General features: G+C 35.0%; 1 protein-coding gene across 6 annotated transcripts in view; it reads left to right on the top strand.

Annotated features, from left to right (window-relative positions):
• The window catches only part of rbfox3a (RNA binding fox-1 homolog 3a), a 498,709-nt gene that overhangs the window by 70,194 nt on the left and 412,448 nt on the right, over positions 1 to 16,067 (top strand). For all 6 annotated transcript variants that reach the window (XM_051123725.1, XM_051123728.1, XM_051123727.1 and 3 more), the window contains exon 2: positions 9,896 to 10,002. The gene's annotated coding sequence lies outside the window, so the exon portion shown is untranslated. The remainder of the gene's footprint in view (positions 1 to 9,895; positions 10,003 to 16,067) is intronic.

The raw sequence follows: 16,067 nt of genomic DNA, 5'->3' as shown, positions 1-16,067 counted from the left end.
AAGGACAAAGAGCACTGACTCAGTGGGATTAGAACTACATCATGTAAGGACGTCCACCCAAGTGTAACAAAAACCTCATTAACATCTCACGGAAACACTATTTTAATTAGCTGCATTTTATTCTCTTTAAATCCTTTATACATGCACAAGGGGCTTTCTGGGGACCCTCACTTCGACATGCGTTTTTTTCCACAGCGTTGTCACTGTTGGTGCAGTTTAGTGCGTCCTGAGAGATTTGACTTTAAACCAAACCAGGGAAACAGGCGGGGAGTTGTTTACCAACTGGAGTTAAGCTATATATAAGAAGCACCTCAGGCCCCTTGACATATTCCTAATTGAATCTTCTCGACTCGTTTAATGAGAAAGAAAGACAGAGTCTATCAGGCAGGAATCCCTATGTAATGCATGGCTAATGTTCTAAAACAATCTAGAGCTTGAAAATCAATGTTTATATGATGAGTAACCCAGCCGTTTGCCACAATGACTTCCATCTAGTGCTGGGAATGGAAAAACGGTTCCATATTTTGTGAAAAAAATGCGCAATTCAGATTTCCAAACAGAGAGGGTTTTGACATTGATGCAATAGAAGAACTACATTTGGTTTTCCAAAGAAAACCAATGTTAAGAACATAAAAAAAATTGAAGTTTGCAGAACAGTACAGTTGCAGTACAGTTGAAGTTTGCAGAATCTGCAAAATGTTAATTATTTTACCAAAATAAGAGGGATCATACAAAATGCATGTTAAGTTTTATTTAGTACTGACCTGAATAAGATATTTCACATAAAGAGAAAATAATAGTTGAATTTATATAAAATCACCATTTTTGTGTGTTTGAACCCTTTCCAACAATGACTGTATGATTTAAGATCCATCTTTTCACACTGAGGACAACTGAGGGACTCATATGCAACTATTACAGAAGGTTCAAACGCTCACTGATGCTTTGGAAGGAAACACAATGCATTAAAAACCTGGGGTGTAAACTTTTGAACAGAATGAAGATGTGTGCATTTTTCTTATTTTCCCTAAATATCTATTTTTTTTTTTCATTTAGTGCTGGCCTTCAGAAGCTACAGAAGATACTTACATGTTTCCCAGAAGACAAAATAAGTTAAATTTACCCTAATCTTCAAATTCAAAAAGTTTTCACCCCCCACCTAATTATTAATGCATTGTGTTTCCTTTCCTTCAGTGAGCGTTTAAATCTCCTGTAATAGTTGTATATGAGTCCCTCAGTTGTCCTCAGTGTGTAAAGATAGGCTCTCAAAATCATACAGTCGTTGTTGGAAAGGGTTCAAATACACAAAAATGCTGAAAAACCAAATAATTTGTGTACCTGAATGATTTTTCCGAAGAACAGCGGACAGTTTAACTGTTCAGGACAAACAAGGGACTCATGAACAACGATCACTAAACAACAACAAAAAAAAAAAGCTGTGAAACATTCAGGTAACATTCAGGATGTAAACTTTTAAAACAGGTAATTTTTATAAATTCAGCTGTTATTTTCTCATACACACATCTTTTATGTGAAATATCTTATTCAGGTCAGTACTAAATAAAAAATAGCATGCATTTTGTTTGACTCCTTATATTTTGGTAAAACAATTAACATTTTGCAGATTCTGCAAGATCTATGTAAACTTTTGACCTCACCTATATAGTTTTCTATTACTTCCTTAAAAGTACTATATGAGTGAGAAAAATTAGAACAGTATTCAAATCCCTTCTGATTCCTATCCCTAGTGCCATCTACTGTACCTGTACATTGTACCATTGCCATGTTTTTATATTATTTTTTGTGAGGAATATAAACAATTTAATATATACATCAGATCATCAGCCACTTCTATCCTGCTCTAATTCCTTTTGTCTGTACACATCAGCAGGCTCCATTGATTTGAGACCATCATTAACTCAATCTCAGCATATTGCTGTTCAGTGCAGATTGGTTTGTAGATGTAGGTTATTTGAGGACAGCGGGACTTCGAGCGCTCCTGGTTTAAGAATCAAAGCGCTTTTTAGAAGCTGCGGAATGAATTTTTCACAGTGGTCTCACTTCACTGGATTCCAGCAGCACACTAGTAGGTGGTGCCAGGGATGGTGGTGGTGGTGGTGGGGGGTTGCGATTAAAAGAAGTGGAGAGTGGGTCAAAGTTTGCCGTGGCTGTAGGAGTCACTGGAGAACATGTCAATCTGAGGCGGAGGGCACTGGCACAGAACTGATTGCCCTTCTGAAACAGAATGAAACAAAACACGAATGTCGGTTGCAGTCTGGTTATATTTTGGTACTAAGCTGGTGAAATACACCGTTTATATTAAAGGATAGAAAATGGGTTAAATATACTATATGTTATATATTATATATAATAATTATTGTTATGCTCACCAAGGCTGCATTCATTTAAAACAAACAAAATGTGATAAAAAGTAATATTGTTAAAATAACATTTCCAATTTTGTAATACTTTTTTAAAATGTAATTTTGGGAACCCCTTGCAGAATCTGTGAAAATTAGAATAATTTTAACAAAATAAGAGAGATCATACAAAATGCATGTATTATTTTTTTATTTAGGCTGTCCTGAGTAAGATATATTTACATAAAAGATGTTTACATATAGTCCACAAGACAAAAACTCCCCTCAAAAGTTTGGCAACCCTTGGTTATTAATACTATGTATTGTTGCCTGGATGATCTATGACTATTTTGTGATGGTTGTTCATAAGTCCCTCCCTTTCCAGCAGTGACTGTATGATTTTGAGATCCATCTTTTCACACTGAGGACAATTGAGAGACTCAAACACAACTATTTAAAAAGGTTCAAACATTCACTGATGCTCGAGAAGGAAACATGATGCATTAAGAGCCAAGGGGTGAAAACCCCTTGAATTTGAAGATCAATGTAAATTTGTACTTAATTTGTCTTCCGGGAAACATGCATGTATCTTCTGTTGCTACTGAAGGGCAGTACTAAATGGTAAAAAAATGATATTTCAACAAAATAAGAAAAATTTGGACATCTTCATTTTGTTCAAAAGTTTTCACCCCCAGCTCTTAATGCATCGTGTTTTCTTTCTGGGGCATTAGTGAATGTTTGAACCTTTTTTAATAGTTGTGTTTGAGTCCCTCAATTGTCTATAGTGTAAAAAGATGCATCTCAAAATCATAGTCACTGCTGGAAAGGATTAAAATGCAAAATATGCTGGAAAACCAAAGAATTTGCAGGACATGGAGGATTTTTTTAATCAAATAAATACAGCCTTGGTGATCAAAGGAGACTTTTTTCACACACACACACACACAAAAAAATAAAAAAAAAAAAAAATAATAATAATAATAATAATAATTCTGACTGGTAAAATGAACTATTTAAAAATTATTGTAATAACAGTGTAATAAAAATTAAATATTTGTATTGCAGACAAACAGAAAAAATAAAATGTTAAAATGTTTGGTATAAGTAGAAACACAGTCCTAAAAATGCATTGCAACCTGCAGCAATGGATGCTTCCATTGTAGACAGCATCAATGATTACAATGTGAGCGGTTTTGTTTTGACGCGATGTGACGCGCTGCTCGTGTCCGGTGTAGACGCTGTGTCAGGGTGCTGCAGACACAAAGGAAAAAAATAAATAAATCTGTGGCCCCTTCTCTAGAAACTAGCTTGCAGCCATCCGCATGGGCGCTGATGTCAGGGAGCTGTCACGGAAAATGCAGCAGAGCACAAATAACATACATGTGTATAATCCTCACTCCCCTTTTCTGGATGAGCTGCTTCTGCCGTGATAGCAGACTTTCAAATGGCAAAATATCAGAGCAAATCAAATCAGCCTTGCTTAGAAAACAGAAAATTGTTTGGGTTTGATATAACCTGCCTGATTATTGACTGGGTTAACATAATGACAATTTTCTTCACCGGTTTATCAAATCGTGCTTCGTGAATGGTTTTCAAGTTCACACGCCGTTTCACTTCCTCGTACCTCAGCTGAGAGAGGCTCTATTTTCAGCGGTCTATCATTAGAGTTGTGCAAAGCTGGCATATTGTTCTTTATTATGCTAATGTGTGGGTATTGTATCACAAAGTAATTGTACATTGCGTTCTTGTGTGGCAACATCTTTTGTGTGGATGTGTGCGAGTATGTGCAGGCATGTACAGCCTTCAGGTTGAAACAAGCTCAACACCTTTTCTTATAATAGCTTTGTTACATATTTTTGCTGTTTCTTTTTCTTTAAAGTTAAGATTTTTGAGAGTAATGTCCACCATAACCAAATGGTGCAAGATTGCTTAGATATATTAGGTTATGCACTCCATTTATTATAGATCAGTGTTAAATGGTGCAGCAATGGTTAGTTTAGTCTTCTGGTAGATTTTTTCTCATATACACTACCAGTCAAAAGTTTTTGAACAGTAAGATTTTTAATGTTTTTTTTTTTTTTTTTTTTTTTTTTTTTAAGAAGTCTCTTCTCACCAAGTCTGCATTTATTTGATCCAAAGTACAGCAAACACAGTATTATTTTGATATTTACTGTTTAAATTAACTGTTTTCTATTTGAATATATTTTAAAATGTAATTTATTCCTGTGATTTAAAAGCTGAATTTTTAGCATCATTACTCCAGTCATATGATCCTTCAGAAATCATTCTAATATTCTGATTTGCTGCTCAAAAAACATTTAATATTACTATTGTGTTGAAAAGAGCTGAGTAGAATTTTTTCAGGTTTCTTTGATGAATAGAAAGTTCAGAAGAACAGTGTTTATCTGAAATAGAAATCTTTTGTAACATTATGAATGTCTTTGTTATCGCTTTGGATCAATTTAAAGCATCCTTGCTAAATAAAAGTATTAATAAAAATTTTATACAGACTCCAAGCTTTCGAATGGTATAGTGTATAATTTTACAAAAGCTTTTTATTTAAGAAAAATGATGATCTTTGAATCTTCTATTCATCAAAGAATCCTAAAAAAAAAATTTACTCAGCTGTTTTAAATGTTGCTAATAATAATCAAAATGTTTCTTGAACAGCAAATCAGCATTTTAGAATGATTTCTGAAAGATCATTTTGAAATTGAAGACTAGAGTAATGATAATGAAAATTTACCTTTGATCACAGGAATAAAGTACATTTTAAAATATATTCACATAGAAAGCAGTTATTTTAAATAGTAAAAATATTTCACGATATTACTACTTTTGCTGTATTTTGGATCAAATAAATGCAGGCTTGGTGAGCAGAAGAGACTTCTTTAAAAAGCATTTCAAATCTTTTTGGCTGGTAGTGCAGGCTTTCCAAACTTTGGGATTTCTTTTGAAACAGTTAACTTAGAAATTACTAGTGAATTTCACAAATAATTCACGAAGAAATAGCAAGAAACATGTTGAATTAGACATGAAATTTTGAAGTAGAAAGTCTGAAATAGTATTTCTAAAACTCCAACAGTCTGTTTTCTTTACAACTTGGAAAATTAATTTTTTATTTTTTGTAATAAAAGGCCTTCTGGTGAAGAAAAGTGGTTTTGATTAAAACCTTATAAATACTGCTGAATAGTGTCTAGTCAAAAACTGAAATAGGTCACTGGCCTTTTTTCTTGCGCGTACAGAACTGCGTCATTGAGGACTGCCTGTACAAAATGACACTTGTGGGCCTCTTGAGGACACTGTGTGAATCGTGTCACCTCGGATTTTCTATTGTGCGAAACACTCTAAAGGTCAACTATATAAAAGCACAAACTAATGAACATTTCAGCAATCACCACTTTAGATTGCTTACTTTGCCATAAACCACAGAACACCTAACACCGAGCTGGAAATACTCAGGTGAAAGCCTTTTTCTGCAGGTTTCTCTTTTACTCTATTCTGTACAGTAAGTTTGAGCTCTGCTGAGGTGCCTATCTTTGTGTACACCCTGGAGCTGAGGCGCTTGACAGTTCATTAAAGAATCCTGAGATCGTCTGTCCTTATTTTTGGAAGGCATGTTGGAGGAGAGGGATTGTGCGAGCTGCCAGAAAAGCGACGAGGGGCGGACACGGGGAGCTAAAGTGGAGCTTTTCTCAGTGCTGGCATTGTATTTCCAGGGGCTTCAAAGCTGTCTGCCCCAAAGCTGCTGGCTCTTGAAACACTTTGGAGAACAGATACCTTGATCAAGCGATTGAGGAGACAGATTTGCAAGAAACGGAAGCTGTTTACAGCTGAGGGCGCTGCTTTTTTCTTTTTGCAGGAAAAAAAGCAGTTAATACGGAATTAAATTAAGCATTGTGCACCCGAGTCCAATCGCTGGTCAGATTCGCAAGTCGCTACTGCGGCATCAGCTTAGTTAATTGGAAAGCCGGTCACACAGTTTGGATTTAAAAACCACAATAGATCTTAGTAGGGTGTTGTTAAGAATGGAGGATGTGTGGGACGCCTAACAAGAGAAATTTTATTCTTCTTGAGCACTGGAAGAGAAAGAACTGGAGTACAGACTGTACAACTGTAGCAATAACTGTCCCAGGAGAATGACTGTTAAAGGTGTGTTGAGGTGAGAGAGAACAGTCTCGGTTAGATGCAGTTCAAATGCGCCGCAGACCTGGGGTACAAAGAAAGGTGAGAGACTCCGAAAAAGACACAGAACAAATGTTCAGTGCTGAATTCATGCTGGTACAAGGGCAGTGAAATGAATAGTTCTGTTTGGGCAAGGTAGAGGGCTGACCCGAGCTTGCCTGCTGCCTCAGGCCGCCACACTGTTTGAAAACCCTCATATTTTTCTCCGTCAGCATCATCGATGACCTCCAGCATGGTGTCCATCCAGGAGTGCTTTCGAGAGAGAGGAAGCGAGAAAGAGGGTGGACTGTGTTTGGTGCAGTGACATGCAGACATGAGCAAGTCTCTGAAGGAAGCTGCGTCCAAGTCAATTCTCAAATACTTTTTGGTTTTATATATACATTTCTAAATCTATAAAGGTCTAGATGTATTTTTAAGAAATGTTTTTTTTAAGAAACTGCAACATTTGATATATTAATAGTATATATATAAAAAAAAAAATGTTTTACTTGCATCAAAACATTTTATCAATAATATGCGCTTTTTATTCGTTATCCGTTCATGTTGATAAGGGACTTAAAAAGGGAAAAATACAAACAAACCAACCACAAGTCATTTTCTTTTTGTTAATGGGCAGGTTATAGGAAATGGCTCTTTGTATTTACTATAGAAATTGAATTATTAACTGTGATAACTGGCATTTGTTTTTCTAAGCCAAGCCCCCACATATCATGTGTTGATGATTGTATCTATATCAAATGAATAATAATTACTAATAGATTCATGAGACCAAAGACTGCCCATTAGATTTACCCAAAATGAATTATAGCTCATGTTTAACCACTATAGAGACATCAGAGCCAGCGGCAAATTCCAGAAGAGCTGGCCGAGGTAAGGCTGCTCTCAGCGGGTTCCTGAGCGCTCAATGGCTGCAAATAAGCCAAAAAAATTAAAGTAAATATTCATATAGATGTTATTTTTTTTAACAAACCACATATTTTAATTCTAAAAAACTACATTCCATGACACAAAAACAGTATAATTTATAACATTAAAAACAGTGAGAAATACCACAAGCAGAATAATACGAACGTGAAATGCTTGGAGTTCCAGTATCACTAAAATATCACACACCTCTCAGCCAATCAGATTCAAGGACCAGAAAGAACTGTTGTATAAATATTAACGTGCTAGCCCTGCCCCCAGATCTATTTCATGTACATTTCATAAGACACTGGTGCAAAAAATGCCACTGGATGGTTTTTGTCTTATATTTATAAATACATTTTTACATATCACAGGATATCACACGGGCAGCAAGAGCAATATGACACAAGTGCTGATTTTGTCCCGATCTATGACAAGCCTAAAAAGGGATAGTTCACCCAAAAATGAAAATTTGATGTTTATCTGCTTACCTCCAAGGCATCCAAGATGTAGGTGACTTTGTTTCTTCAGTAGAACACAAACAAAGATTTTTAACTCAAACCGTTGCAGTCTGTCAGTCATATAATGGCAGTCAATAGCTACCAAATATTTGAGAGTAAAAAAAAACATACACAAACAAAACCTGATTGGTTTGTGCGAGAAACTGAATAATATTTATATCATTTTTTACCTCTGATTCACCACTGCATGTCCTACTGCATCTGGCACGTGACGTGTACATTTCATGTCTTAGGACATCAGTGTATCATCACGAGTCGCAGGGTCTAATTTGGTTTTGTTTGTGTATGTTTTTTTTACTCTCGAAGATTTGGTAGCCATTGACTGCCATTATATGACTGACAGACTGCAACGGTTTGAGTTAAAAATCTTTGTTTGTGTTCTACTGAAGAAACAAAGTAACCTACATCTTGGATGCCCTGGGGGTAAGCAGATAAACATCAAATTTTCATTTTTGGGTGAACTATCTCTTTAAATGTGATTTTATACAACAGTTCAGTAAATAAGAAGTTGATATTGTGTTATTTTAAACACAAAATTATATGTCTTTGCTCTATTTTGCAGAGAACATATTACCTTTGAAGCCATAGCAGAATTGTTGTGCATCTCAGACCAACACAGTGGTGTTTCATTTCTGAATGAATCTGGATTTTGAACGAATCACGTGAAGCAATGATTCAAAGGCCCATTCATAAAGAGAGCCATGCTAGAAGATTTAGTTCTTATTTAGAGTATGATTTCTTTAAAACACCCTCATGTCGTTTCGAACCTTTCTTTTGTGGAACATAAAAGAAGGTATTTTGAAGACTGTTGGTAACAAAGCTGTTTTGGTTACCAATGACTTTCATTGTATGAACAAAAAATACTGAGATGTTTCTCAAATGATCTTTTATGTTCCATAGTTTAGGCCATTGCAGCCTAAATGTTTAAATTTTATGTTGAATTAAATAAAATATTTATTTCTAAAGCTACTATTCGTATTGTCTACTTGTTAGATTTGACACAAAAACAGCTTTGAATAATCTTTTGTGGATATTTTCACAGTCAAATTTATTTTGGAATTAATTAGATCAATTAATCGAAGATCATGTAATTAACTAGATTAAAAATGATATTTGACTGACAGCCCTAATAAATCTATATTATGATACACCTTCATTCAGAGGTTTCAGGTCAGTATTTTTCCTTTTTTTATCCTTTTGTAATTAGTAATCGCCTACTTCTTATTTATTTTTTATTTTGTTTTAATTTATTTTTTGCAAGGACACATTAAATTGATCAAAAGTGACAGTAATGGGATTCGTAATGTTGCAAAAGATTTCTATTTCAAATAAACACTATTCTTTTAAACGTTCTATTCATCAGAGAATCCTACGAAAAGGTATCATAGTTTCCACAGATATATGAAGCAGTTTTCAACATCGATAATAATATGAAATGTTTATTAAGTGCTAATTATTATGATTTCTAAAAGATCTGAAATATTACAGTTCTGCCATCACTGGAACACATTACATTTTGAAATGTATTAAAATAAAATGTTATTTTACATTCTAAAAATATTTGTTCTAGTGTGTGATTATCAGTAAGTGCAGTTACATAAGAAAAAATTGTCTTCCTAAAATATCATTTATAGACTCCAGTCCAGTTTCTGTTTTGTGACTGGATTTGAATGACCGGATTTGATCATGGGTTGTTCATCGTTGGGTTCTAAAGCTCTGTCACCGCTCTGACTGCAGTTAGAGGATCAGTTACAGAAGAAGGATCACAAAAAGCCTCCTGTTTAACATGAGTTCACGTTTTGATTATGGCTTTAACACAAAATCAGTATTTGGCATGCTTTATGGTGCCTTTTGATAGCGGTGCATAGCTAGTAATTCTTTGCATCTCACAGTTCTTTTTCATCTCTGCATTATTTTCCTCAGAATCCTGTTCAGACAAGAAGAAATGCTGCCAGTTGAAGCCTAGTCTCTGATAGCAGTGGAGAACAACCAGTCTACTTCCCGAAAGAATACAAGACTTCTCTGATCTGGTAAGCACATGCAAGAAAACTCAAGTTCATTTCCATAGTATAGTCCTGAATAGAACTAAGTGTTGAGGGAGTGTTGCGTAGTATTTTTTTATGTTATTTATATGCTTAATTCTATTTGAGTGTTGCACTTGCCTTTTTCCAGCGATATCTACAACATTTTTTTCTAGGTTTATACCATGTTTTACCTTTTTTCCCCACACTTTTTACACCTTGTAAAAGCATGGATGATAAAATTGCAAAGGCCTTTATAATATAATTTTATTCAAACATGCATAAGAACAGTGTATCATGTATGTGTTTTTGTATAAGCTTTCGGAAACTCTTGGATAGGGTTACTGTTTTTTTGTGGGATCTTGCTAGCAGGTGTCCACTGGACAACACTGGGTTTGATAAATGCTTTCATCAAACAGCAGAAACACCTTTAGTGTTTAAGAACCTCTTTGAATAATATCAAGAGGCACTTGAATTAGTTTAGAGAGTATGTTAGCAACTGGCTGCAATTCCTGTTTTCCTCCCGTCCAATTCAAAATCTGTTCTCATTTTAAGTAAATACGGACTCCAATCTCCACTTGCTCCAGTCACCCTAGGAATGAATGTGCCCAAGGGGACGCTAGTTTCTCATTCAGCCCGAGTATGCAGGGTGGGGGGTGTGGAGAGAAGTGTCTGTAAGTGCACTTGAGCTACTGAACTCACGCAGTGCGACAGTCAAGTGCACGACCAGCTAAAAGCCGCTCGCAGTGAAAAGACCCTCTCGAAATGTTTGTCTGAATCTCATAATTTCCCTGAATACGTGTATTGTAGACTCATTCCGGTAATACAAACCTTTTATTACAAACTGTCATCCTTTGCATGCGTGCTTGACGGAAACAACAGATGGGGGAAGGGTTGGCTACGTGTCTGGAAGATGGGAATGGAGGAGGTCATTAGCATTCCAAGAGAGTGTTGGCGTCTGGTGGAGCAGAGCCATGCTTGGCTGCCTGGCACGATAGGGCAACGCGGTGGCCATTAAGGCAAAGGGGTTTGGGGGTTAGGGCCCGTGGAGGGCACTGCCACCCCCTGCATGCGAGCAATGAGAGGCCCGGGGCAGGTGGTCTATCAGGGACAGTGGGCTGGAAGGCCAGGACAAATTGGTATAGGGAGGCTCATTTCCCAAACTCAGCATGAGCGACGGCACTGCAACTCTATGAGAGTGAAAAGGGGAAAAAAAATGAAAAACTCCCAAGGGCATCGGCATATGAATGATGGACTTGCCAAGAAGTCGGTCAGTTGTAGGGGAGTGTGGGGTAAGATGTGTCAGTGGGTATAAGTTGGCTTGCCCCTTAATTTTCTCTCACATTACTATATCTTGGACATGGATCATTATTCTTAAAAAGTGAAATGCATTTTTTATATTGCTTGCAATATACATTCAAACCAAAATTTATTCAAACACCTTCAACATTTCTCACTTTATCACAGTTTGTTCACTATAGTTTAGAAAATGGTAATAAAATATGACTGTGTCAGAACAAATTCATCTTAATAATGTCACATAGCTTTGATGAAAGGTTTGTAATAGATTACAATCAACCAAAAATTATTCGGAGAACTGTTTGTATGACAATATTTACACAACTGTCTATACTTTGTTGACCAATTACCAAGCAATGCTTAATTTTGTTCAGTCTGTGGTGTGAAAAGTTCACGTTAGCAATTAAAGAAAACCACTTAAGCAAAACATGGTCAGGTCAAAGTGTCTGAAAAATTTTTGTTCCCAAATTTATACTGGTAGTCCACTATATGAAGAATTTTTGGGTATAATACGTCACAGTTTGCTTTATTTTGCTATACTCATTTACATAAATGTACTCTAGTGTCCTGCACCCATAGTAAAAAAAAAAAAATCAAAAATTATATCTGGTGTCTGAATAATTTTTGGTTTCACTGGTCAAAATACTGAGAAAATCACCTTCAAGGTTGTCCAAAAGAAGTTCTTAGCAATGCATGTTATTAATCAAAAATTAAGTTTTGATATATTTACAGTAGAAAATTTACAAAATAACTTCATGGAACATTATCTTTACTTAATATCCTAATGATTTTTGGTGATCATTTTGACCCATACAATGTATTTTTGGCTATTGCCACAAATATACCTGTGCTACTTAAGACTGGTTTTGTGGACCAGGGTCACATATATAAAATATATATAAATATATATAAAATACATATATAAAACTACAATTATAAATTATAAAATGCTGAAAATTATTTTAACCATGTTTAAAAAATGTATATATTATACAATGCAAAAATGTTGTAAAACATATTTGCAGTTTAAAATAACAGTTTTCTATTTTAATATATTAAAAAAAAAATTGTATTTATTTCTGTGATGGCAAACGTGAATTTTCAGCATCTATCATGTCACATGAGCCTTCAGAAATCATTCAAATATGCTGATTTGGCGCTCTATAAGCATTTTTTTTATTATTAGTGTTGAAAATGGTGCTGTTTAATAAAACGTAATATATTACATAAGTGTACTTTCATGAATAGTAAGTTAAGTAGTACTTAGAAATGTCTTTGTAAATTTGATCAACTTAATGTATCCTTATGAAGAAAAGTATATAATTTGAAATCTTACTATCAGTTCTTTACAGTCAGTTATTTTTAAAGGAATCTTACATTAATTTTTTAACTGTTAATGTCCAAATTTTCACAGGATGAATTTTGAGGTTTTACACTTTCAATTGATATATAATTTCTGATAATTTCTAAAACGTGATGGAGAAAAAGGCAGTGAAACTCCTGTTAGACTCCTGTTATGATGCAGATTTTTGAGGTTCACTCTTGGCATTAATCTATTACTGTTTCAAGTTGACTAAACTTATTTGAGTTGACTGAACTTAAAATTTTAAGGCAGCAGGGTAACAAATTATTTTAAGCTGACTCAACAAATTGTGTTTTTGTTTTTTTTTTACAGTGTAGCAACTAACCACACTTGACTTTTCCAACTGCACTGTAAAAAACAAAAAACAATTTGTTGAGTCAACTTAAAATAATTTGTTACCCTGCTGCCTTAAAATTTTAAGTTCAGTCAACTCAAATAAGTTTAGTCAACTTGAAATTTGTACTAACAACTTAGATATTTGTGTTTGTTAAACTTAACAGATGGGTAAGTAACCCAGCTGCCTTAAAATTTTAAGTTGAATCAACTAAAATATCTAAGTTGTCACTTAATTTAACATTTCAAGTTGAAAAAACTTTTTTGAGTTGACTGAACCTAAAATTTTAAGGCAGCCAGGTAACAAATTATTCAAAGTTGACTCAAAAAATTGTTTTTTACAGTGTGATTACGCAATGTGTGAAGAGCTAGTGCAAGATTGACATTCGTGTTTAAAGGTATATAAATTTTATTTTATTTTTTTAGAAAATGACCAATCGTTTTGCTAGATAAGACCCTTATTCCTCGGCTGGAATTGTGTAAAGTCCTTTGAAGCTGCATTAAAACTGCAATTTGGACCTTCAACCTGCTAATCTCCATTGAAGTCCACTATATGGAGAAAAATCCTGGAATGTTTTCCTCGAAAACCTTAATTTCTTTTCAGCTGAAGAAAGAAAGACAGGAACATAACAGCCAATCAGAAAACATTTGATGTTTAATATACAGTTATGTGAAACAAAACTGAACCAAGGAGATTCTGCCATGGGCAACAACCGTCAAAATGTCCTTTAACTTGTCTCTTCTCGTATATGACTCATATATTTTATCCTAAGCATGTCTCATTCACAGCAGGTTGGGACAACAAACATGAAAGAGAGCTTTTGTGGAGTTGAGTGTGGTTAGGGCAAGTTGTTAGTCACTGATTCTATTAGTAGGCCAGATTGCAGATCCTGGGTCGGTTTTTCTCTCTTAGTTCATATATGTCTCTAATGAGTCATGAGCTGGCTTACATATGATTTAGGGAAAGAGTTTTAGTTAACTGTGTATTTCTCATACGTCCTCGCCAAGCGACGACACATGGCCCCCATGCATCAACGCAACAGTTTCCGTGAATGACATTTATTCATCTTTCTCAGACCTGTCAGCCTGTTTCTAAAGGCTGTTAAAGTGAAATCCATCAGAACTGCCGCAGTTCAGCGAGCTCGGAGCCATTCTGGACAAGGTAGCCATGGGAATGTGGCATTTAAAAGGCTAGTTGAAGCTCAAAACACCGTCGACCAATCAGACGAGAGCCTTGATTGCTACATATTGTCACCCTGTTTGTGTAATAAAATAAACATATTGGGCGAAATGCCCATGAGTGATGTTTTATATATTTATTTATTTACTGACATTGAGTTCATAAAATCCACCGTGTGACAACTTTATTAACCTAGCAGAGATTTATTTTGAAAGGTGCACTTTTTCTACTTAAATACTTTCTGTTTTTTCATTTTTTTTGGCGAAGGACAAGCATGCTATCACTCTTTTGTCAGAGGATTATTTTTCTGCATGACACTTTTGATAAGTGGATGGATGGGTGTAAATCTTGGTTCTGTTGTTGGGGGGAGTATGACCTGTCATTCACTACATAGATTACATACCTGTGCCGGCGGAGATTGAACTCAACTTGTTCTTGAGAATTTTTATCCTTCCTGCCTCAGCCGATCGTCTTCTTGTAAATTGCCTCTCTTTGATTGCTAACCCACAAAGTGAGTTTGCTGTGTTTTGCCTGTTATCATTTGTTTGCTGAATGTGCCATCTAGTGCATGAAAACACTGACACAACTCATGAAAAGATATGTTTGTTCACTCACTAGATCTTTCTGTGTTTTCTCTGTCACTCCTTGAGGGTCCTTCAGGGCATGCTGCTCCAGAAAAGTGCGTCTCTTCAAAACGCTTTGCTACAAAGTCCTTTTGTCATCAAGCTTGTGTTTGCTACCTGTAGAAAGTTGATGTTGTGTTTGTTTGCTTGCATTCCCGTTCTCTTACTGACATCCAAATACACAGGTTTAGATTTTTTCAGCCGTTTATAGATATCCTGCACACCTTTGAAACTCTTCTCTTTTTTTCATGTGCCACAGACAAAAAAAGGTGCTGGGGTTGTTATTCCTCTGTATAACACCAGGTCAGCGGTCTTGTCTTTGGTTAATTCCTTCTTGTCGTATGTCGTGTTCAGACATTAGTGGCAATTAAAGGCAAAGTCTGTCCAGATGTGTGGCTAAAAGTAGGGTTAGAGCTGAAGTGGACATACTTGTGGCCATATGGTGGAGTTTCCCTCAGCCGTGTGCTTATAATATGCTAAGCTCAGACTTTAAAGTCAATGTGATTTGCTGTTTAAACCTCATTTTGCTTTCGTAATGTGACATATTTAGAGTCAAATGGGGTATTCAAGGAGGGAAACATGTAGGATGGGACTTGATTTTGAATGGTGCATGATGCCAGAGCCAGACTGAATGTGAGTTTCCTTAAAACAGTGCCTGTTTTGCCATTGGTTAACATTGCTTACATGGCCTTAGTAATGCCAGCTGGAAAGAAAAGTAGTTTTAGAGGCTAAACATATTTTATTTTATTTTATTTTATTTTAGGCTAGGAAGACATATTTAGAGAATAAATATTAGGAATTAAGACTGTCAAATGATTAATCGCAATTAATCGCATATAAAATAAAAGTTTGAGTTTGCCTAATATATGTGTGTGCACTGTGTGTAATTATTATGTATATATAAATACACACAAATTAATGTATGTATTAGAGAAATATGTTATTTATGTACAAAATATTTTTATTTATATATATAATATAAATTATATAAAAATTATAATAAATACATATACTTGTAAATACTTCCTAAATATATACATGAATGTGTTTTATGTGTATATATATATATATATATGCATAATAATTACACACAGCACACACACATATATTATGCAAACTCAAAGTTTTATTTTATATGCGATTAATCGCAGCCCTAATTCCTAATATTTATTCTCTAAATACGTCTTCCTGGTCTAAAATAAAATAAAATAAAATAATTGTTTTAAACTTTTATTTTGTGTGGAGTTAATAGTGATTAATCGTTTAAAAGCCCTAT

The sequence above is a fragment of the Labeo rohita genome, chromosome 12 (genome assembly GCF_022985175.1).
Source record: "Labeo rohita strain BAU-BD-2019 chromosome 12, IGBB_LRoh.1.0, whole genome shotgun sequence".
Lineage (NCBI taxonomy): Eukaryota > Metazoa > Chordata > Actinopteri > Cypriniformes > Cyprinidae > Labeo > Labeo rohita.
Note: the sequence above shows the minus strand (reverse complement) of the source record. Positions and strands in the feature narration are given on the sequence as shown.